We start from the raw sequence: 23,728 nt of genomic DNA, 5'->3' as shown, positions 1-23,728 counted from the left end.
CTTTTGATCCTTCCATGAGAAATTTGGATGATTTCTCCATGATGAGTTATAGGTGTTTCCATAAGGTTCACCTAAGTAATTCACCTCTGCTATTGCAGGGTTCTCAGGATCATAAGCTTCTTCTTCAGAAGATGCCTCTTGAGTACTGTTGGATGCAGCTTGCATTCCATTCAGACTCTGAGAAATCATATTGACTTGCTAAGTCAATATTTTGTTCTGAGCCAATATGGCATTCAGAGTATCAATTTCAAGAACTCCCTTCTTCATAGGCGTCCCATTACTCACAGGATTCCTCTCAGAAGTGTACATGAACTGGTTATTAGCAACCATGTCAATGAGTTCTTGAGCTTCTGCAGGCGTTTCCTTTAGGTGAATGGATCCTCCTGCAGAAGTATCCAATGACATCTTTGATAACTCAGATAAACCATCATAGAATATATCCAGGATGGTCCATTCTGAAAGCATGTCAGAAGGACACTTTTTGGTCAACTGTTTGTATCTTTCCCAAGCTTCATAGAGGGATTCATCATCTTTTTGTTTGAAGGTTTGAACATCCACTCTAAGCTTGCTCAGCTTTTGAGGAGGAAAGAACTTGGCTAAGAAAGTCGTGACCAGCTTATCCCAAGAGTTCAGGCTATCTTTGGGTTGAGAGTCCAACCATATTCTAGCTCTGTCTCTTACAGCAAAAGGAAAAAGCATGAGCCTGTAGACTTCAGGATCTACTCCATTAGTCTTAACAGTATCACATATCTGCAAAAATTCAGTTAAGAACTGAAAAGGATCTTCAGATGGAAGTTCATGAAACTTGCAGTTCTGCTGCATCAGAGAAACTAATTGAGGTTTCAGCTCAAAGTTGTTTGCTCCAATGGCAGGAATGGAGATGCTTCTTCCATGTAAATTGGAATTTGGTGCAGTAAAGTCACCAAGCATTCTCCTTGCATTGTTGTTGGGTTCGGCTGCCATCTCCTTTACTTGTTCGAAATTTTCAATCAAGTTGTCTCTGGATTGTTGTAATTTAGCTTCTCTTAATTTTCTCTTCATAGTCCTTTCAGGTTCTGGATCAGCTTCAACAAGAATGCCTTTTTCTCTGTCCCTGCTCATAAGAAAGAGAAGAGAAAAAGAAAAGAAGAGGAATTCTCTATGTCACAGTAAAGAGGTTCTTTATTGTTAGTAGAAGAAGAAAAAGAATAGGGGTGAAGAAGAATGAAGAATCCAAACACAAAGGTAAGGATAGGAGCAGTGATGTGAGATGAAGAGAGGTATTAGTAGATGAATAAATAAATAGAAGGGGATGAGGGAGAAGAATTTTCGAAAAACATTTTTTTCTAAAACAAAGAGTTAGTGATTTTCGAAAATAGTTTTTGAAAAAGGTTAGTAGTTTTTCAAAAATTCAAATAAATAAAATAATTAGTTTAATTAAAAAGAAATTTTGAAAAAGAGGGAGATATTTTCGAAAATTAGAGAGAGAAAGAGAGTAGTTAGGTGGTTTTGAAAAAGATAAGAAACAAACAAAAAGTTAGTTAGTTAGTTGAAACAAATTTTGAAAAGATAAGAAGTTAGGAAGTTAGAGAAGATATTTTGAAATCAATTTTTGAAAAAGATAAGGTAAGAAGATATTTTTGAAAAGATATGATTGAAATTAGTTTTGAAAAAGATTTGATTTTTAAAATCACAATTAATGACTTGATTCACAAGGAATCACAAGATATGATTCTAGAACTCAAAGTTTGAATCTTTCTTAACAAGCAAGTAACAAACTTGAAATTTTTGAATCAAAACATTAATTGATGATGTTATTTTCGAAAATTATGTAATAAAAATAAAAAAAAGATTTTTTTGAAAAATTTTTGGAATTTTCTAAAATAACTAGGACAAATGAAAAAGATTTGATTTTTGAAAAAGATTTTGAAAAGATAAGATTTTTAAATTGAAAATTTGATTTGACTCATAAAAACAACTAGATTTTAAAAATTTTTGAAAAGTCAAATCTAATTTACGAATTTATGAGAGAGAAAAAGGGAAATATATTTTTTTGATTTTTGAATTTTTATGATGAGAGAGAAAAACAAGAAAAATGATGCAATGCATGAGAATTTTAGATCAAAACATGTGATGCATGCAAGAATGTTATGAATGTCAAGATGAACACCAAGAACACTATGAAGATCATGATGAACACCAAGAACATATTTTTGAAAAATTTTTAATGCAAAGAAAATATGCAAGACACCAAACTTAGAATTCTTTAATGCTTAGGCACTAAGAATTCAAGAATGCATATGAAAAACAAGAAAAGACACAAAACATGCAAATGTAAAGATCAAGCAAGAAGACTTACCAAGAACAACTTGAAGATCATGAAGAACACTATGAATGCATGAAAATTTTCGAAAAATGCAAGATGCACATGCAATTGACACCAAACTTATAACATGACTCAAGACTCAAACAAGAACACAGAAAATATTTTTGATTTTTATGATTTTCTATTTTTTTTTGTATTTTTTCGAAAATTATTTGAAAAACAAAAATAAGGATTTCAAAATCTTTAATATGAATTCCATGAATCTTATGCTCTAAAGCTCCAATCAAAGGGTCAGGCATGGCTTAATAGCCAGCCAAGCTTTAGTATGTAATCCAGACATGACACGCCTAACATGCCCTACAGTCGTAGTAGACATGGCTTTACAGCCAGCCAGGCTTTAACATGCTTCATGAAACTCTAGAAGATGAACCGTCAGTTGTCCAAACTCGAACAATCCCCGGCAACGGCGCCAAAAACTTGGTGCGCTGAAGTTGTGATTACACTTTGATTATGTAAAATTCATTGCTCTTTCTTTCCCTGGTAATGGCGCCAAAAACATGATGCCAATACCATGGTTCACAACTTCGCACAACTAACCAGCAAGTGCACTGGGTCGTCCAAGTAATACCTTACGTGAGTAAGGGTCGAATCCCACGGAGATTGTTGGTATGAAGCAAGGTATGGTCACCTTGTAAATCTCAGTCAGGCAGATATAAATTGATAATGGTGTTTTCGAATAATAATTAAATAAACATAGAATAAAGGATAGAAATACTTATGTAAATCATTGGTGAGAATTTCAGATAAGTGAATAGAGATGCTTTCGTTCCTCTGAACCTCTGCTTTCTTGCTATCTTCATCCAATCAGTCTTACTCCTTTCCATGGCTGGCTTTATGTGATACATCACCATTGTCAATGGCTACTTTCGGTCTTCTCTCGGGAAAATGATCCAAATGCCCTGTCACGACACGGCTAATCGTCTGGAGGCATCACCCTTGTCAATGGCTTCATCTTATCCTCTCAGTGAAAATAGTCAACGCATCCTGTCACGGCACGGCTATTCATCTGTCGGTTCTTGATCCTGCTGGAATAGGATTTACTATCCTTTTGCGTCTGTCACTACGCCTAGCAATCACGAGTTTGGAGCTCGTCACAGTTATTCATTCATTGAATCCTACTCGGAATACCACAGACAAGGTTTAGACCTTCCGGATTCTCTTGAATGCCGCCATCATTCTAGCTTACGCCACAAAGATTCTGGTTAAGAGATCTAAGAGATACTCATTCAGTCGAAGGTAGAACGGAAGTGGTTGTCAGGCACGCGTTCATAGGGAATGATGATGATTGTCACGTTCATCACATTGAGGTTGAAGAGCGAATGAATATCTTAGAAGCGAAATAAGATGAATTGAATAGAAAACAGTAGTACTTTGCATTAATCTTTGAGGAACAGCAGAGCTCCACACCTTAATCTATGGAGTGTAGAAACTCTACCGTTAAAAATACATAAGTGAAAGGTCCAGGCATGGCCGAATGGCCAGCCCCTCTGATGTAAGAACCAGGCGTCCAAAGATGTCTAATACAATAGCAAAAGGTCCTATTTATAATAAACTAGTCACTAGGGTTTACAGAAATAACTAATTGATGCCTAAATCCACTTTCGGGGCCCACTTGGTGTGTACTTGGGATGAGCTTTAACTTTCCACGTGCAGAGGCCATTTGTGGAGTTGAACGCCAGGTTTGGATCCATTTCTGGCGTTCAACTCTGGTTTTTGATCCATTTCTGGCGCTGAACTCCAGAATTGGGCAGAGAGCTGGCGTTGAACACCAGTTTGCATCATCTAAACTTGAACAAAGTATGGACTATTATATATTGCTGGAAATCCCTGGATGTCTACTTTCCAACACAATTGGAAGCGCGCCATTTTGAGTTGGGTAGCTCCAGAAAATCCATTTTGAGTGCAGGGAGGTCAGAATCCAACAGCATCAGCAGTCCTTCTTCAACCTCTGAATCTGATTTTTGCTCAGGTCCCTCAATTTCTGCCAGAAAATACCTGAAATCACAGAAAAACACACAAACTCATAGTAAAGTCCAGAAATGTGAATTTAACATAAAATTTATTAAAAACATCCCTAAAAGTAACTAGATTCTACTAAAAATATACTAAAAACAATGCCAAAAAGCGTATAAATTATCCGCTCATCATTGCCCTGACGCTAGGCAACGCGACCGCATGCTCCATGCAGATGCATCGCAGTGACGGAAATTCAGCATGTTTGAATTCACAACCAGCGAATTCTGGGTTGTTTCTGACCCAGTTCTCGACCCAGAAAACACAGATTAGAGGCTATAAAGTGGAGGAATTCATCCATTCATAAAAAAAGCTTTTCATATTCACAATATTAGGATTTAGATGTAGTTTTTAAAGAGAGAGGTTCTCTCCTCTCTCTTAGGATTAGGATTTAGGATTTCTCTTAGTTTTGGAAGTGCTTCTCAATCATAGGTTCAATGTTCCTTTTATTTTTTTTTCTAATTTAATTTATGAACTCTTCCATGTTACATTTGATATCTTTATTAGTGCTAATTGAGGTATTTTAGAATTATAATTGCTTTCTTTTATTTATTATATAAATAATTTAAATTTTTCCCTTTTGGCTTTGGTTGAGTCATTGGAGACACTTGAGTTATCAAACTCATTGTTGACTGAAAATTGAAATTCTTCAAGAATTAATTCGAGTTCCAATAACTCTAGCCTTTCCCAAGGAAAGACTAGGACATGAGGAATAAAAATCAATTCATCCACTTAACTTACCTTCATAGTTAGAGGTTAACAAAGTGGGAGAAAAATCCGTTTCTCATTACAATTGAGAAGGATAACCAAGATAGGACTTCCAGTTCTTCATACCTTGCCAAGAGATTTTATTATTATTAATTTATTTTACTTGTCATTTAAATATACCTGTGCCCATTGCCCAAACTTCAAAACCCCAATTTACAAACACATAACCAATAATAAGAACATACCTCCCTGCAATTCCTTGAGAAGACGACCCGAGGTTTAAATACTCGGTTATCAATTTAAAAAGGGGTTTGTTACTTGTGACAACCAAACGTTTGTATGAAAGAACTTTTGAAGGTTTAGAAACTATACTTGCAACGAGGATTTATCCGCAAATTTTCAGACCACGCAAAAGTTATCTCATCACTAGGTTTTACTGGTCTTCTACATTTTTCTACGTTTTACTGTTCTTCTTGTTCTAGCTCTCATTTTATTGTTTTTAATGTTCTTCTTGTTCTAGGTTTTACTATTCTTCTTGGTTCTAGGTTTTACTATTCTTCTTAGTTGTTCTAGGTTTTACTGTTCTTCTTGTTCTAGTTCTTCTCGTAACTGATGTTTGGGAGTATATTGCGTAATTTGGTGGGTGTATATGGAGTAATTTGTAGGTGTATATGGCATAATTTGTTGGGTGTATATTTTTGAACTAATATACTGTAATATAGTCAACAGTTGCAACTGTTCTAATATTTGCTTGTCCATGGGTGTATATTGCTTGACCTTGTAATGTTTCTTGACCTTGTAAATTTATGCATGTTTGAGTGATATCTGACTGATATCTATGGGTATATCTGACTGATATCTATGGATGTATTTTTCATTTCAGAAAAAATGACAGGCAGAAACTAAGCTGGAAAAAATGTAAGAACAAATATATGTCTTAGATCAAATCAGTTTTATATAATAGAAATATATCTGACTATAATTTTGCTTTGTTTACAGCAAACCAAAGACCTTAAGTGTGCGACATTTGTTGAGTGAGAAATTCAGAAATATGAGCGAGGAGAAGAAAACAATTGTTAGAGATTTGGGATTTGGTGGCCTGATGCACATCCCGCCGCTAAAGGTGCATCACCAAATATTAAGGGAGTTGGCTAACTCCTTTAAATTAGGAGAAAACAGACTAGAAACTGGCTACGGTTCGTTTAAAGTAAGACAAAAAATAATAGGGGCTGCGCTTGGCATCAATGCATTAGGTAACTCGCTACAAACATAGGTGTATATGAGCCATATTCAGGTGTATTTCAATTGATGCTTGGGTGTATTTGAACTGATTTTTATACTATGTTGTTTTCCTTTTTGTAGGAGATCTATTTCCTCAGAAAGTCAATTATAAGGATCTTTCTGAAGACGACAAACAAATTTTTAGAAGATTCCAGGGTAAGACCCTCAAAAATTTGACAGATGAGATGATGACTATTGGCGTTGGTAATGAACAGGATCGCCTCATGTTCAAGAGGATTTTCATCCTCTATATACAGATGGCGTTTCTGTTACCAACAACAATAAACAAAATCTCACATGTGCACCTGGCACCAATTTTCAAGATGGACACAATAACAGAGCAGAATTGGGGAGCACATGTTTTGAATTTTATCATCAAGGGCATAACAAATTACAATCTGAAAAAGAAAAAGGCAATTGACGGCTGCCTGTTTGCCCTGATGATAGTTTACTTTCATCAATCAAAAAATAAAGACAAGAAGAGGGCAGAAAGACCTCCAGAACCCTGGATTGCCAACTGGACTAGAGAGCAGTTGGTCGAAAGAATGAGGGCAGAAATGGAGGAACATATGGTAAGTGAACAAAATATCTTGGGTGTATTTTATTTACCTGAATGTTGCTAACTAAAATTTCTAATGTTTCAGGGGATTGTAAAGATGGCCGAAACAAAGGAAAAAATGAAAGAAATAAAGAAAAAAGATAAAAAAAAAAGAAACCAAAAAAACAAAAAAAAGGAAGGCAAGTTCAACATCATCATCTGAGACTGAAATAACTAAAAATGACCATTCTACCTCTGAGTCTGAGACTGAAGAAGACTCAGAGGATTCAACAAGAAAACAACCCTCCCGAAAAGTCAAAAAGTAAGTAACATACTTGGATGTATTTTGTTTATCAAGTTGGGTGTATTTTCTTTATCAAGTTGGGTGTATTTTGTGCATTCATTTGGGTGTATTTTATCCCTTTTAGTATGTTTTTAAATAATGATTGTTTGCCTTCAAGAATGGAGTCCAAAAAAAGAAAGAAGATTCAGGAGGATTCTGATTCAGAATCTGAATCAACTGATGAGTAATGTTCTGAAATTATTACTCCTTTCCTTTGGGTTTATTATCAAGATTTCATGTATTAACAGAGTGTCTCTTATTAACTTATAGATGCAAAGAATCATTGATGCCAGGGCATTTTGGCTAGTTCCACTGACCTTTTCTTTATTATTTTAGGGTAGTTTCATGCATTTTCTTAGTAAATAAGCAAGTTTTGGATGAAAGTACACTTACATCTTGATTCAAGTAAACATTGTGAATTTTGAATGATTTCATGAGAATTATACATGAATTGAATGATAAAATGGATAGTGCATGATCTCATGACTTGAACAGAGCTTTGATGCACTTTATCTGCTTGATTTCAGGACAAACGAAGCAAGGAAGAGCCACGGTAGCAGCCATGTTAGTCTGATTAACGTGACCACTAACGTGGAATGGGAAGAAGCTTGTAGCATTAACGGAAAAAGTGATCGCCAATAACGCCTTCGAAGCCATCATAGCCCACGTTACTTGCCACGTTAACTACATTAACGTGGTAGCTAACGTAGAGGAGAAGCAGAGCTCCAACGTTAGTGGTAAAAGTGAATGTCACTAACGTTCCAAAAAGGCACATTTAGCTACGTTAAGAGTCATGTTAATCCAATTAACGTGAACTCTAACGTGGGAGGAGAAAGCAATCGCCAACGTTAGTGACACTCACCTTTGTCACTAACGTTGGACTAAGCCAATAGTGCCCACGTTAGTGGTCACGTTAAGACCACTAACGTGAAGAGTAACGTGGAGCTAAGCATGATAGGCCAACGTTAATGACACTCACCTTTGTCACTAACGTTGGAGATGGCAATCACCACCACATTAGTGGTCACGTTAATGCAATTAACGTGAGGCACTAACATGGGAAGAAGGGGCGTTTGAAGCATTAGTGTCAAAGGTAAGTGTCACTAACGCTCTCGAAGCTTAGGCATGCCCACGTTAAGGGCCACGTTAGTTACACTAACGTGGATCACTAACGTGGGGAAAAGATGCAAGGAGCAACGTTATTGGAAAAGGTGAATGCCAATAACGTTTGCGAAGGACCAAAAGCCAACGTTAGTCATCACGTTAGTGCCACTAACATTGAAGTTAACGTAAGTCACTAAAGGTTTGGAGCGTTAGTGAAAAAGGTTATCGTCACTAACGTCTTCGAACCCAAATTCACACTTAACGTTAACACCACTAACGTCTTAACTAACTTGCTACCATGCCTGACTCACTTTCTCTCTGCAAGCAAAGCTAAGCCCACTGAATACCGTAACTGCTTCAACTAAAGATCCAAAGACCCATATCCAAGACTTGAAGAGCCAACTAGAAGATCAGAAGAGTAGTATATATAGGAGTAGTTTTGAACTAGTAAGGAGTTTGGCATTTTGGAGAACTACACTCTGTATATTTTACTTTCTCTGCAACTTTTAGATTTAATTTCAGAATGTACTTTTCATTTTCACCTTCCATTTCCAGAGCTATGAACAACTAAACCCCTTTTCATTGGGTTAGGGAGCTCTGTTGTAATTTGTTGGATCAATAATAGTTTTCATTATTCTTCTTCTTTCTTTTCTCTTGATTTTACTAGAAATCTTTCAATCTTCATCCAATTGGATAGTTGTCTTGGAAAAGAAGTTATTCATACTTGGATCTCTTCGAAACCTTGGAAGAGGAATGAAGAGATCATGCTAGAAATGCTTTCTCATGTTGGACCAAATTGGGGTTTGGATGGATATAGTGACATATAATCCTACCAATACTTTGATTTGGGAATGCATATGGTATAATCAGTGACCATACTTCATCTCTTCTCATGAGCAATTAAATCAAGGAATTGGGAAATTATTCAAGTTTAGAGAGATTGGGTTGCCAAGGAATTGGAATCCAATCACTTAAGATTGCCAAGGAGATCAATGAATGCATTGATTGAGGAAGAGATGAGAATGAACTTGATCCGGAGAATACAACATCTCCTGAGGCCAATGAATCCCCCATTTCTGATCTTACCCATTCTCTTTATTATCTGCCATTTACTTTTATGCTCATCTTCCCAAATCCCCATTTAAGATTCTGCAGTTTACCTTTTGCGCTTTACATTCTGCCATTTATTTCCAGCATTTACATTTTCTGCTATTTACTTTTCCGCCATTTAATTTCCTACAATTACTCAACTCAAATTTCTGCTTCGCTCAACTAGAACATTCCTCTAATTAAAGTTGCTTGACCAATCAATCCCTGTGGGATTCGACCTCACTCTATTGTGAGTTTTTACTTGAGGACAATTCGGTATACTTGCCGCAGGAAATTTTGTTGAGAGACAAGTTTCCATGCATCAAGTGTATGGTGCCGTTGCCGGGGATTGATTTTGTATCGACAATGATTAAGTTGGAGGATAACTAGATTGAGCATTTTTTTCTTTTGTTCTGTATTAATTCCATTTGAGTGATTTACTTTCAGTTTCAGTTATTTTCTTTCCTTTATCCGTTACCCATTTGTTGTGTTTTTCGTCATTAATTACAAGTCAGTTAACCAACCCACTAACTGTTTGATATATTGCACCACTCACACTAACAGCATTCCTAACAAGAGTAATTTCTTCATTCAATTTCTTTCTTACTTTTTGCCTTGTTGGTTGTATGACAGGTAGAAGAAGTGGGGCTTCAACTTCCTTTGATTCCGAACCTGAGAGGACCTTCCTTAGATTAAGGAGGGAAGCAAGAGAAAAGGGAGTCGTTGGTGCTGAGGAGGAGGAAGAGTATTTTAAACTGGACATGGAGGAGAATATGGAGAACCACCATGAAGAAGAGGCTCACAACCATGGCAGAGAAGGTCCAGTGAATCATGCTGGGCAAGAGAGAAGAGTTCTAGGCTCTTACATCAATCCAAACCCAGGAAACTGTGGAAGTAGCATCCAAAAGCCAATCATACATGCCAATAACTTTGAACTGAAGCCCCAGCTCATCACCCTAGTCCAAAACAACTGTGCATTCAGAGGAAGTGCCCAAGAAGACCCCAATCAACATCTCACCACTTTTCTAAGGATATGTGATACTGTAAAGTCTAATGGTGTTCATCCTGACACTTATAGACTGCTTTTGTTCCCCTTCTCACTCAAGGATAAAGCAGCTAAATGGCTGAAATCCTTCCCGAAGGAGCGTCTGACAACCTGGAAAGAGGTGGTGAACAAATTCTTGGCAAGATTATACCCTCCTCAAAGAATCAACAGGTTAAGAGCTGAGGTGCAAACCTTCATGCAACAAGATGGTGAAACTCTCTATGAAGCATGGGAAAGGTTTAAGGACTTAACAAGAAGGTGCCCACCAGATATGTTCAATGAATGGGTGCAATTACATATTTTTTATGAGGGTCTTTCTTACGAATCAAAGAAGGCAGTAGACCACTCATCCGGGGATCTCTGAACAAGAAGAAGACCATTGAAGAAGCCATAGATGTCATTGAGATTGTAGTTGAGAATGATTACTTCTATGCTTCTGAAAGGAGCAATACTAGAGGAGTGATGGAGTTGAACAATATGGACGCGCTGCTGGCTCAAAACAAGATGATCACCAAGCAGCTGGCTGACCTTACCAAGAAGATGGAAAGGAACCAGGTAGCAGTAGTCACCACCTCATCAGCAGCTCAAGAAGGAGTGAATGCAGAGGATGAGGGTGACCAGGAACAAGCCAACTACATTGGGAATTCACCTAGGCAGACCCATGATCCATACTCCGAAACTTATAATCCTAGTTGGAGGAACCACCCAAACTTTGGGTGGGAAAATCAACAAGATCAAAGCCAAGATCAGAGATGTCATAACCCTAACAACAATGCAGCTCACCAACATTCCACACAGAGATCATATCAGCACGCACCTAACAATACCTCTCAACATCCATATCAAAACCAAAATGGCCCTTCTCATCCCTCCAATCTCAACTCACCATCATCCGAAGATAGACTCTCAAGGATTAAGACTCTACTTGAAGGCATATGCCAGGAAATCCAAGACAACAAGGTGTTCAAGGAGGAGGTGTGAGCCAATATCAAAATCCAGGGAGACACCATCAAGAGGCTGGAATTTCAAGTGGGATACCTCTCTGAGAAGATTCCCAAACCTACTGACAGCTTCCCAAGTGACACGGAGAAAAACCCGAGAGGTGAAGCAAAGAAAGTGAGATGGGAAGAATGCAAGATGGTCACTATAAGTGATAGGAGACTGAGGAAGAGCTGAACAAACCTTTAGAACACTCTGGAGATACTTCAGCAGAGAAACAAGAAGAGAGTAACCAAGAAACCAAAACTACACAGAAGGAGATTCTGAACCTTAATGCACCTTTTTCCCCAAAGACTCAAGGGTGGTGTAGAAAAGAGAATATACTCAAAGTTTCTCGACATGTTTGCATCTCTCCATGTAAATATACCATTCATCAAGGCTCTCCAATAAATGCCCTCATACATTAAGTGCATGAAGGAGCTGCTGACTAGGAAAAGCTCACTCAAAGGAGGGCAAACAATAGTGATGAATAAGGAGTGCAGTGCTCTCATTCAACCAGAGTTGCCTACAAAAAGAAAGGATCCAGGGAGTTTTCACATCCTCTGTGCCATAGGAGAAACAGTGATTGATAAGGGACTCTGTGATCTGGGAGCAAGCATTAATTTAATGCCTCTATCCCTCATGAAGAAGTTGCAGATCAATGAGCTAATGCCCACAGACATAGTCATCAGGCTGGCTGATAAAACTCAAAAACAAGCAGTAGGAGTGGTTGAAAACGTGTTGGTAAAGGTTGGGAACTACTTCCTTCCCACAGACTTTGTCTATTGGAAATGGAAGAGAGTTACCTCCATCCAATAATATTGGGAAGACCATTCCTAGCTACAGCCAGAGCACTTATAGATGTGGAGCGAGGAGAGCCAATACTGAGGATACACGATGAACAACTTACCTTCAAAGTCTTCAAACCCTCACAAGAAGCAGATCAAGAAAACAAGGAATCAAAGGAGGATCAGAATAAGGCACTGGTGGAAGAAACAAGCACCAAAGCACAAACAATAACCCTGGGAATCCCTTTGGGTGACAAGCAATACAATCAAAAGCCACCACAGCTAAAGGAAACCCAAGAGGAGCTAAAACCACCAGAGTCATATGAGATCAACAACAAAATCTCCCTGGGAAAAGAAGCCACAAGGAGAAGGAGAGCATTAAAAGAAACAATGAAGAAGGCACCAAGGGGATGGAGGAACAAGAAGATCCCTACAGAAGATTTCTCTCTAGAAGATGAAGTGGTATCTGCTTATCTACCACCTATCCCACCTCATCTCCCCATCATCCCATCTCAGCTGCCTCAAGTATACACCATCAGCAAAATTCTGTCCTTGGAACATGTGGAGCTTCTTAACAAAGCCAATGGAGACAGATTCACTGCAAGAGGGGAAGATTTGAAGCACTACCAACCACCCTGACAAAGGCCAAATGTCGAGGTAGCGACGCTAAAAGAGCACTTCGTTGGGAGGCAACCCAACCTAAGGTAGTTTTCTTTTCATGATCATTTCAATAAAAGTTACAAGTAGTTTCCCCTGTATTGTGAGGAGCTAAGTTTGGTGTTTCACACCAAAACAATCCAAGAATGATTGTGTAATTCTAAGTTTGGTGTTTCACCAAAGATTTCAGTTAGAATCACACTACACCTCTTCAATGACAAGTTGCTAGCCCAACCAATCAGGAAAACCACTGAACAATAGTTTAGTTTCTAGTCCATAGTTGTTTTATTAATAAAAGCACATGAGGTTCTCTGCATGTATTCAATCTGTTGCATTAAGCAAGGAACTAAGTTTGGTGTTCACACACCAAATTGAGTTCAGAAATTCACAAGCATACATGCATGCTAACTAGTTTCCAAGTGCTTTGGGAACAAGCAACTTCCAATAACTTTGCAGAAATTCAATCAATCTTCTAGAAAAACGGTGCACCGTGATCCAAGGAGGCGAAGAAGGATGCAAAAGCTATGGATGATGACAACAAAGGGAGAGCCAGAAGTCACCACCAAAAGGTTGTGTTGCTACTTGATTCCATTTGCTTAGGAATGCTCAAATTGGAAGTCTGAATGTGCCCTGTTAATAGTTACTCTTTAGTTTAAGTCACTAGAATCTAGTGTTTGTTTTCTTTACTTTTGTCATATGTGTGTTGGTCCAAGTCACTTGTTTTCACTTTCACCTTGCTTAATTGTATGCTTGTCCTTTAAGGTAAAATAAAAGAAAATGTTATGAAAAACCAGAGTGGGGTTCATCTTATGGAGTAAGTCCTCAAGGTTTGTGGATGGTAATAGATTAGCTAAGTTGGATCACCTATAAGGTATAAGGACACTCATGTGTATTGAATTACATGCTTGAAGCACATTCTATGAGACTATCTAAACAACAAGACCCCAATAAGAAAAAGAGAAAGAATAATAAGAGTTTGAAAAAGAAAGAAAAATAATAAGAAATAAGGCTAGGCACCAAGGGTTTAAATCTTGAGGGATGTGTCTGTGGTGTTCCTGTGCAAAGGATCTGCTTGGATGAATAAGTTCTCTGGAGTGCTTCATCACTTGGTAACTTGGGTTAACTAACCCGGGATTATCAACTGAAAATCCACTATTAAGAGCAACCTTGCTACAGAACATTTAGTGATCCAAAGAGATGCTGGACACCAAGACCTCAAGTAAAAGAAAATAATAAACCATATGCTTGTGGTGTGCATGTATGGAGAAGAGAGACTTGAGGGAGTAAGTCCTTAGGGGTGTTTCAACACCTAACACCTTGAACCAACTGGCTCGGGAGTGTTGGCTGAAAGCTTATTTTAAAGAGTTGCCCCCTCACAGAGTACTTAGCCTAAGAATGTAATAAACCCTGAAAAGAAAGGGATATCAAGGAATAAAGATCTCATAGGATGCAATCAAACAAGTATTCAAGAGCATGATGAGGACCTGGAAACCAGTAAAGGAATGAACCTAAGTTACTATGCATGAAATCCCATAAACCAAGAACTTTACTTCTATAATAAGAACTTGTTTCTCTTGTTCTTTCATTCATCATTCTTATGTTTCAGTACTTGCTTAGGGACAAGCAAACTTTAAGTTTGGTGTTGTGATGCCAGGGCATTTTGGCCAGTTCCACTAACCTTTTCTTTATTATTTTAGGGTAGTTTCATGCATTTTCTTAGTAAATAAGCAAGTTTTGGATGAAAGTACACTTACATCTTGATTCAAGCAAACATTGTGAATTTTGAATGATTTCATGAGAATTATGCATGAATTGAATGATAAAATGGATAGTGCATGATCTCATGACTTGAACAGAGCTTTGATGCACTTTATCTGCTTGATTTCAGGACAAAGGAAGCAAGGAAGAGCCACGGTAGCAGCCACGTTAGTCTGATTAACGTGACCACTAACGTGAAATGGGAAGAAGCTTGTAGCGTTAATGGAAAAAGTGATCGCCAATAACGCCTTCGAAGCCATCATAGCCCACGTTAGTTGCCACGTTAACTACATTAACGTGGTAGCTAACGTAGAGGAGAAGGAGAGCTCCAACGTTAGTGGTAAAAATGAATGCCACTAACGTTCCAAAAAGGCACATTTAGCCACGTTAAGAGTCACGTTAATCCAATTAACGTGAACTCTAACGTGGGAGGAGAAAGCAATCGCCAACGTTAGTGACACTCACCTTTGTCACTAACGTTGGACTAAGCCAATAGTGCCCACGTTAGTGGTCATGTTAAGACCACAAACATGAAGAGTAACGTGGAGCTAAGCATGATAGGCCAACGTTAGTGACACTCACCTTTGTCACTAACATTGGAGATGGCAATACCACGTTAGTGGTCACATTAATGCAATTAACGTGAGGCACTAATGTGGGAAGAAGGGGCATTTGAAGCGTTAGTGACAAAGGTAAGTGTCACTAACGCTCTCAAAGCTTAGGCATGCCCACGTTAAGGGCCACGTTAGTTACACTAACGTGGATCACTAATGTGGGGAAAAGATGCAAGGAGCAACATTATTGGAAAAGGTGAATGCCAATAACGTTTGCGAAGGACCAAAAGCCAACGTTAGTGGTCACGTTAGTGCCACTAACGTTGAAGTTAACGTAAGTCACTAAAGGTTTGGAGCGTTAATGAAAAAGGTTATCGTCACTAACGTCTTCGAACCCAAATTCACACTTAACGTTAACACCACGAATGTCCTAACTAACTTGCTACCATGCCTGACTCACTTTCTCTCTGCAAGAAAAGCTAAGCCCACTGAAGACTGTAACTGCTTCAACTAAAGATCCAAAGGCCCATATCCAAGACTTGAAGAGCCAACTAGAAGATCAGAAGAGTAGTATATATAGGAGTAGTTTTGAACTAGTAAGGAGTTTGGCATTTTGGAGAACTACACTCTGTATATTTTACTTTCTCTGCAACTTTTAGATTTAATTTCAGAATGTACTTTTCATTTTCACCTTCCATTTCCAGAGCTATGAACAACTAAACCCCTTTTCATTGGTTAGGGAGCTCTGTTGTAATTTGATGGATCAATAATAGTTTTCATTATTCTTCTTCTTTCTTTTCTCTTGATTTTACTAGAAAGCTTTCAATCTTCATCCAATTGGATAGTTGTCTTGGAAAAGAAGCTATTCATACTTGGATCTCTTCGGAACCTTGGAAGAGGAATGAAGAGATCATGCTAGAAATGCTTTCTCATGTTGGACCAAATTGGGGTTTGGATGGATATAGTGACATATAATCCTACCAATACTTTGATTTGGGAATGCATGTGGTATAATTAGTGACCATACTTCATCTCTTCTCATGAACAACTAAATCAAGGAATTGGGCAATTGTTCAAGTTTAGAGTGATTGGGTTGCCAAGGAATTGGAATCCAATCACTTAAGATTGCCAAGGAGATGAATGAATGCATTGATTGAGGAAGAGATGAGAATGAACTTGATCTGGAGAATACAACATCTCCTGAGCCCAATGAATTTCCCATTTCTGATCTTACCCATTCTCTTTATTATCTGCCATTTACTTTTATGCTCATCTTCCTAAATCCCCATTTAAGATTCTGCAGTTTACCTTCCGCCCTTTACATTCTGCCATTTATTTCCAGCATTTACATTTTCTGCTATTTACTTTCCCGCCATTTAATTTCCTGCAATTACTCAACTCAAATTTCTGCTTTGCTCAACTAGAACATTCCTCTAATTAAAGTTGCTTGACCAATCAATCCCTGTGGGATTCGACCTCACTCTATTGTGAGTTTTTACTTGACGACAATTCGGTATACTTGCTGAAGGAAATTTTGTTGAGAGACAAGTTTCCATGCATCAATCATCACCAGTGGAGAAGCAAAAAACAAAGAAAAAGACTCAAAGAACACCAAAAAAGTAAGCAATTCTTTGGATAGTATTTTGTGATCAAATTAATTTTGTATTTCTGATTCATACTTATTTTTTCTCCCCAGGACACAATCCAAAAAAGAAAAAAGTCATTGTTGAGGATTCATCTCCTGAGCAAGCTCAATCCTATCATGGGTACAGTACTTTCTAAGCTATATTACCATCTATCATCAAAATTATATTTGTTAACTTGTTCTTTTATTCATGTACTGTCAGATCTGAAATTGGAACTGAAGATTTAGATGAATTCTTAAGGGAAAACAATGAAAAATCTGCTGCACAGGGGTATGTCTTGTTGGGGCGTATATTGTAGATTTTAGGGTGTTTTCTTTGCTAATAATTGTTTCTTGTTTCGCAGGGAGAAGGAAGCTGACCTGCGATCGACGGAAGGTCACTATGTCTCATCTGAAACGTAAGAAACTTTATTTAATAAAATCTTGTTATCCTGATTTAACAGTATGGTATTTTTTGTGAATAACATGTACTCTATTATGTTTAGAATACTGGACGTAAACTTGGGAAGTGATGATCCCTCCTCTCAAGGACACACAGACCAAAGTAGCGTAAACAAACTGGCAGAGAGCATGTAATTTCTCTTTCAAATAACCGTTGCTTCTGTTCTTTTATTACCTTCTACTTTTAATTCTGTATATATTTTTTTTAGAAAAAAAAGCCATTTATTGTTTTATTCGAGAAAAAAAGACAGGAAAAAAAAGTAAAAACTGAAAGTATGTAAGCTCTCAAAAAACAAAGCCTGTCTTTCTTTTGAATGCTTCGGGTGTATTTTTGACTTTCTTAGGGTGTATTTTAGGTTGAGTGGGGTTGAAGAGTCAGCCAGTGAGCCGGCTGAAGAGAATATGATGGTTGTGAGGGAAGAGACACAGTCCGAAGTGCTTGCAATGTGAGTTTTTCAAGAAAATTTCAACCTTATAACCTTTTTATTTTCGGAGGCTTTGTTAACCTTTTATTTTTCTTCTTGTTTAGAGTTCCGATTCAAGTTTGTCTACCATTGTCCCAAACAACCACTATGCTGAAAATTGAAGAAACACCTGAGACAGAAAATGAACCAACCTCTGTGCTACAAATTGAAGGAACTACAAAAGGTAAGAAATAGTCTTGGGTGTGTATTTGGTTACAGTTTGGGTGTATATTGCCCCTGTTGGGGTGTATATTTTCACGATTGATCCCTGACTAGTTTTTTTATAACATGATTAATTTTATGTAACCGTGCAGCACTCCTTAACCCCCCCCCAAACAACTTGAAGAAAGCACACCCACGCTTCCCCCAGCTCCATCTAAAATGTAAGTTCATCAGTGTAAAATCAATGTTTGGTTATCATTCGTATATTCTTATTCTTATAATATGTTATACATGATCACGTAGTAATCCAACCCCAGAAGACACTGCTGCGCTGATGATGATGGCACGGACAGCATCATATGTTCCTAAAACAGATCCGATGCCATCATTCAGCCTTGGCTTGACTGATTCAAGCCAAGAAGAAGTAGCAACGCAGGAGGGAGCATCAACGCAAGATGGAGGGTGGGCAAAAACTCCAGAAACCCCAAAACTGCTAGAACAATTAGGGATCTGGTACAAAAAATTGCAAGTGGTGGGGTGACAACAAAAGAAAAAAGTCTGCAGATTCCAAAGGAGAGCGGCGCGGAGAGTTTCGAGAAGCTTGAAACTCCTACGAGGACGAATCAACATACTTCTGACATGAAAGAGAAATGCTACCTCTGGGCCATACGAGTGAAAAAATACGCAGATGGACTAACTAATGAGTTTGACACCGTCTGCACACTCCAAGCCCAAGATAGATACATTTTATCAAAACTCCACCTTGCATCACTCGCACCTGAAACGCATATAGAAGCTGAGGTAATATTACATTAACATTAATGTTTTTATCACCAAAATTAACTGCAATCCTGATTGATGTAAAATTGATTTCGGCATCTTTTTCTAGATTGTCTCTGCCATGTGCTTCATCCTAAACCAGCAAAAGATTAAAAGGTTTCAAGAAAAAGTATACTGTCTTCCCCCTGATATTGTGGTAAGGGTTGCTTCAACGAATTTTGGGTGTATTTTCTGCATTCCTTCGGGTGTATTTTCTGTCTTAAATCGGGTATATTTTATGTGTTCATTTGGGTGTATTTTCTGTGTTAAATTAGGTGTAAGTTATTTATTCATTTGGGTGTATTTTCTGAATTTGTTTGGGTGTATTTTCTGTATTCATTTTGTGGTTCGCAATTTTTGCAGAACATGGCCCTTGGAAATCATCCACAAGGGGTATTCTTACAGCCTAAAAACAATAAGCCATTCAGGGTAGAAGACTACCTAATGTGTATACCCTTCTTGGACCTTAAAAAATTAGCATCACATCGTTATGTAAGTTTTTATTTCTAAAACTTCTTATTACCATTTTTACTTATGTGCCAAATAAACTAAAACAGTGTTCAATCTGAACATATTTCAAATTTTTGCACCTGTTTGCCATTCACAACATTGGTGTTTATGGTTGGATGATACGAGAAAGCGGAAATTTTATATAGTCGACCTATATCACACGAAATCTCCATCCGATGAGAGAACTGCCCTGAATACATTCATTGTAAGTTGGTTCTATGTTCTGTATTTTAATAGTTGGGTGTATTTCTGTTCAATATAAGGTGTAACTTTGTGCTCCTTTGGGTGTATCCCTTTACTGATTTGTTTTGTGTTTTAAGGGATATGTAATTTCACGAATTAAAGTATGTGCTGGGGGGGCACCTCTGAAGACAAGGGACAAGGACAAGGAAATTGAACCACCATACCTTAACATCTCGGGCCAAAAGACAAGGTATAAATCTTTCACTCTGAAAATTAAACTTTCCTATATGTAATTTGTAATTTATTTTCTTTGTTTTCAGCTATGATTGTACTATCTACGTAATGAAGTGTCTTGAGATATTTCAGCCTGAAAACATTAAAAGGCGGAAGTATGAGTGGGACAATTGGACCTAGATAAATGTGTTTAAAACTAAATAACTCTGTATTACATTACTTAATTAACATGGTTGATTAAACAGAATATTCTTTTTAACTGTAGGACGAGGTGGACCACTTTAGAGTAGAATATGCTTCCCGAATTCTATTCCATGAAATGAATCAAGACAAAGCTGAAGCCATTAGGGGAAGTAATGCAATAAGACTGTCCAAGCCATCCTCATTGTTATTGAGTCCATATTGTCATATAGATTCTAAGGATATTGACACTAATTAATGTAAATGTTATATAGTCTTGTAAAAAATTGAACACATGTTGTAAAAATTTGCCAATTATAATCCAGTTTGTTGTAAAATTTCTTTTCAATAATTAAACTCTCTCTGCTGTATTCAAATTGTCTGAATTACAGGTACTATAATATGAAGGAAAACATCAAACCAAATATACACCCATAACCTGCCATTTTTTACACCCAAAGAAAGTTGAATATACACCCAAACATCTATCTCCCTGATGCTTTATCCCTAAAACCCTAAACCCTAAACCCTAAACACTAAAACCTAAACCTAAACACTAAAACCTAAACCGTAAACCCTAAAACCCTTAAACCCTAAACCCTAAACCCTAAAACCTTAAACCCTAAAACCCTAAACCCTTAAACCATAATAAAAAAAACAAACAATATTTTATAACATAAACAACATATTGTGATAATATATATATGTGTAAAATGTGAAACACAAGAAAATTCACAAAAATACACCAAATGAATAGTGCTTTTACACCCATATTCTGTAACTATACATCCAAAGAGTTATCTACTGCTGCTGGTACCCTGAACTGATAATTCATAACACGTCCTTGATATTGGCTGGAATTTGAATGCACCACTGATGCAGCATCAAAGAGATTTAACTGAATATAACAAACTCACATATTAGCTAAACTATTAATGAGAAAATTAAACTCAATCACCACATATTTAAAGAACATCACTTTTACCTCATTTAAAGCTTTCGTTTTCTTCTTCTTTGTGGCATTTGTAATCTGTTTGTCCAACTTTGAACTAGCCTATTTTTTGGACGTCCTCTTGTTCGAATCCTTGGAGGGCTTTGAAGCTCGTTAACGGATTCCAAGTTGGCATCTTTGTGAGATAAAGAAGATGTCCCCTTCCTTTTGGCTTTCAATGATTCCATCTCAACCATGACGTTATCGTACGCACGGTGCAGAATTGTAGTTAGCTCCTCTGATTCTGATGTAAATTTGCAAATATTTTGGGAACGAAAATCCAATTGGTCAAACCTCTTGCTTCTTGGCTCTAACAGTGGCTCGTCGTGGCTGCTCTTGATGTGTGTGTGTCGCCTCTTTACCTTCTTGCTCCATCGTTCTAGTATATATCTAGGTGACACTTGGCTTACTCGTTCAAAGCTTAACACGCTTAGTACGTGACGGCACAATATCCCTCTTGACTCGAATAATAAGCATTGGCATTTTACCTCGGCTGCTACTGAGTCGTAAGTAACCACAAACTTGTTGAATATTGAGCTGGAAACTTGTTCTCCAACATTGTATACTGAATTGCCTAGAGCAGAATTCGTTTATCTAGTGATGCAATTCGCCTTTCCTCTGAATTGTGCTTGGACTTTCCTAAACTTTTGATGAGTGTACACATCTTGAAACTGAGCTTCAATGGAGGATTTGGTTGCACACGGTATGACCGTATGAAAATCTGCAGCATATGATTCTCTCTCTGCTTGCTCCCTGCTTCTGAGGCAGTTATCGTATTGTTTGACAAATTGAATAAGCGAGCTGTTCCGGGTAATAAACTTGTTAAAAAATGAATACATGCTCTCACTCCTTTGTGTGCTTCTCATCCCTGCCCAGAAGTGGTGATCCAGATAGATTGGAACCCATATATGATGGTCTTCATAAAGATCTGCAGAATACACCCAAACACAGACTATAAATACACCCGAAAAAAATTCAATTTACACCTCTGCTGCAGATTTTAAACAAACATTAACTGAAAGCCACTTGTTGTCTACAAGACCAAAATTCAGCAGAAAATCATTCCAATTCCTATCAAATGAGTCTTTACTATGAGAGTTCCAAACAACTTGGCTCATTTCTTATTCAATTTTTGCATGTCCCTTGTACCCGTTTAATTTGCTTGGAATCTTCTTCATGTTGTGCCAAATACACCAACGGTGAATTGTTGTTGGCATACAAGCCTCTAAAGCCCTTTTCATTGATGCGCATTGATCGGTGAGAAACCCTTTCGGAATATTTCCTCCCATGAAACGAAGCCAACATTGAAATAACCATTTGAATGATTCAATTTCTTTATTTTTCATCAAAGAGCATCCAAGAAGTGTTGACTGACCGTGGTGATTCACCCCGACAAAAGAACCACAAACAAAATTATACCTGAAACAAATTACAATAATGCAGAATGAAAAATCATACTGTACACCTAACAATTGCTTTGTATACACCCAAAAACACCCAATATACACCTCTGTGGCAGATTCATAAAAAAATAATTTAGCATCATAAACAGGGACAGTTTATTACCTGTTTGTATTGTAGGTGGTGTCAAATGAAATAACATCTCCGAAATACTCAAAGGCAACTCTACTTCTTGCATCGGCCCAAAAAGCCAGCTTAATTGATTGATCCTCCTCAAGTTCAAGCTCAAAAAAGAAATTCTGATTCTTCTCTTTCATTCTTAACAAATATTTCCCAAATTTCTTTGCATCTTCTTGTTCAGAAATATTCCGCACTTCTCTCGTAATGTAATTCCTCACATCCTTTTCAATAAAATTTAACTCACAATGACCCTCGGCAGCCGCAACAAATGATTGGTAAGTTTTGCTTGGTCTAATACCAGCCTCCTCGTTATTCTCTATTGTACGACGAATGGACATGCTTAGTTCCCTGTGATGTTTGAGCATCTTTGCTTTACTTGGACAGCAAGGTTGTGAATGATCCAGCATAACCTTTGAAATGATCCAAGCACCAACATCCTTCAATGTGTGTATATAAATTCTTGCAGGACAGTTTAAACCGGCTGTCGAATTTATCTTCTCGGTTGGAGATATTTTAGATTTCCATTTTCCCTCTCTGCTACATGTAATCAATTGATTCTTAATCTCGTTTCCCTTCTTATTTGTGCTCCGAACTCTTGTAGAAAAACCTGCAGCCTTGGCGTAGTTCCTGTAAAATTTTCCAGCATCTTCAAGGGCACTAAAGGTCATTCCAACCTTGGGAACAAACTGGTAATCAACAACAGAGAGAGGCTGCAGAATACACCATGTCAAAAACTAAAAATACACCCAATCATGTCTGATCTAATACACCCGAACGACAACAACTCAACTAAAATAACAAAAAGAGCCATAAACTGTAAATACACAGGCTGCAGAATACACCATGTCAAAAACTAAAAATATAGCCAATCATGTCTGATCTAATACACCCGAACAACAACAACTCAACTAAAATAACAAAAAAAGCCATAAACTGTAAATACACCCATAGTTCCCCTTAAAATACACCCAAAAATTCTGATCTACACCCGAGCGTCTGCTATAAATTACAGATAATTAATCAAAACTAATACATTACATTTAATCCACAAATTTATATTCACGCGTTAATTTCACAGTCAATGTTCACGAATTATTCAGCTAGACAATGATATACGAATAACTGTAACAAAATTCAGAGTAATCATAATTAGCTGAATGTAAATCAAACTTCAGGAACTTCGTTAGATTCAAATTCAAAATCTACTTCGCCCTGATTCAGCTGACAATCTGAGGTTGAATCATCCATTATCTTCAAAACGAGTTCAAACTTTGATTTTAGAAACCAGAAAATAAAA

At 37.5% G+C, this 23,728-nt stretch overlaps 2 non-coding genes across 2 annotated transcripts; one reads left to right on the top strand and one right to left on the bottom strand.

Moving 5' to 3' along the window:
* The first annotated feature begins 459 nt into the window (after positions 1–459).
* LOC112724686 (small nucleolar RNA R71) lies at positions 460–567 on the top strand. Its single transcript, XR_003163837.1, has one exon. It is a non-coding gene; the product is annotated as a small nucleolar RNA R71 (small nucleolar RNA).
* Positions 568–10,655: 10,088 nt separating this feature from the next.
* Positions 10,656–10,762, bottom strand: LOC112724771 (small nucleolar RNA R71). Its single transcript, XR_003163918.1, has one exon. It is a non-coding gene; the product is annotated as a small nucleolar RNA R71 (small nucleolar RNA).
* Positions 10,763–23,728: the final 12,966 nt, after the last annotated feature.

This window comes from Arachis hypogaea, chromosome 11, assembly GCF_003086295.3.
Source record: "Arachis hypogaea cultivar Tifrunner chromosome 11, arahy.Tifrunner.gnm2.J5K5, whole genome shotgun sequence".
Classification (NCBI taxonomy): Eukaryota; Viridiplantae; Streptophyta; class Magnoliopsida; order Fabales; family Fabaceae; genus Arachis; species Arachis hypogaea.
Note: the sequence above shows the minus strand (reverse complement) of the source record. Positions and strands in the feature narration are given on the sequence as shown.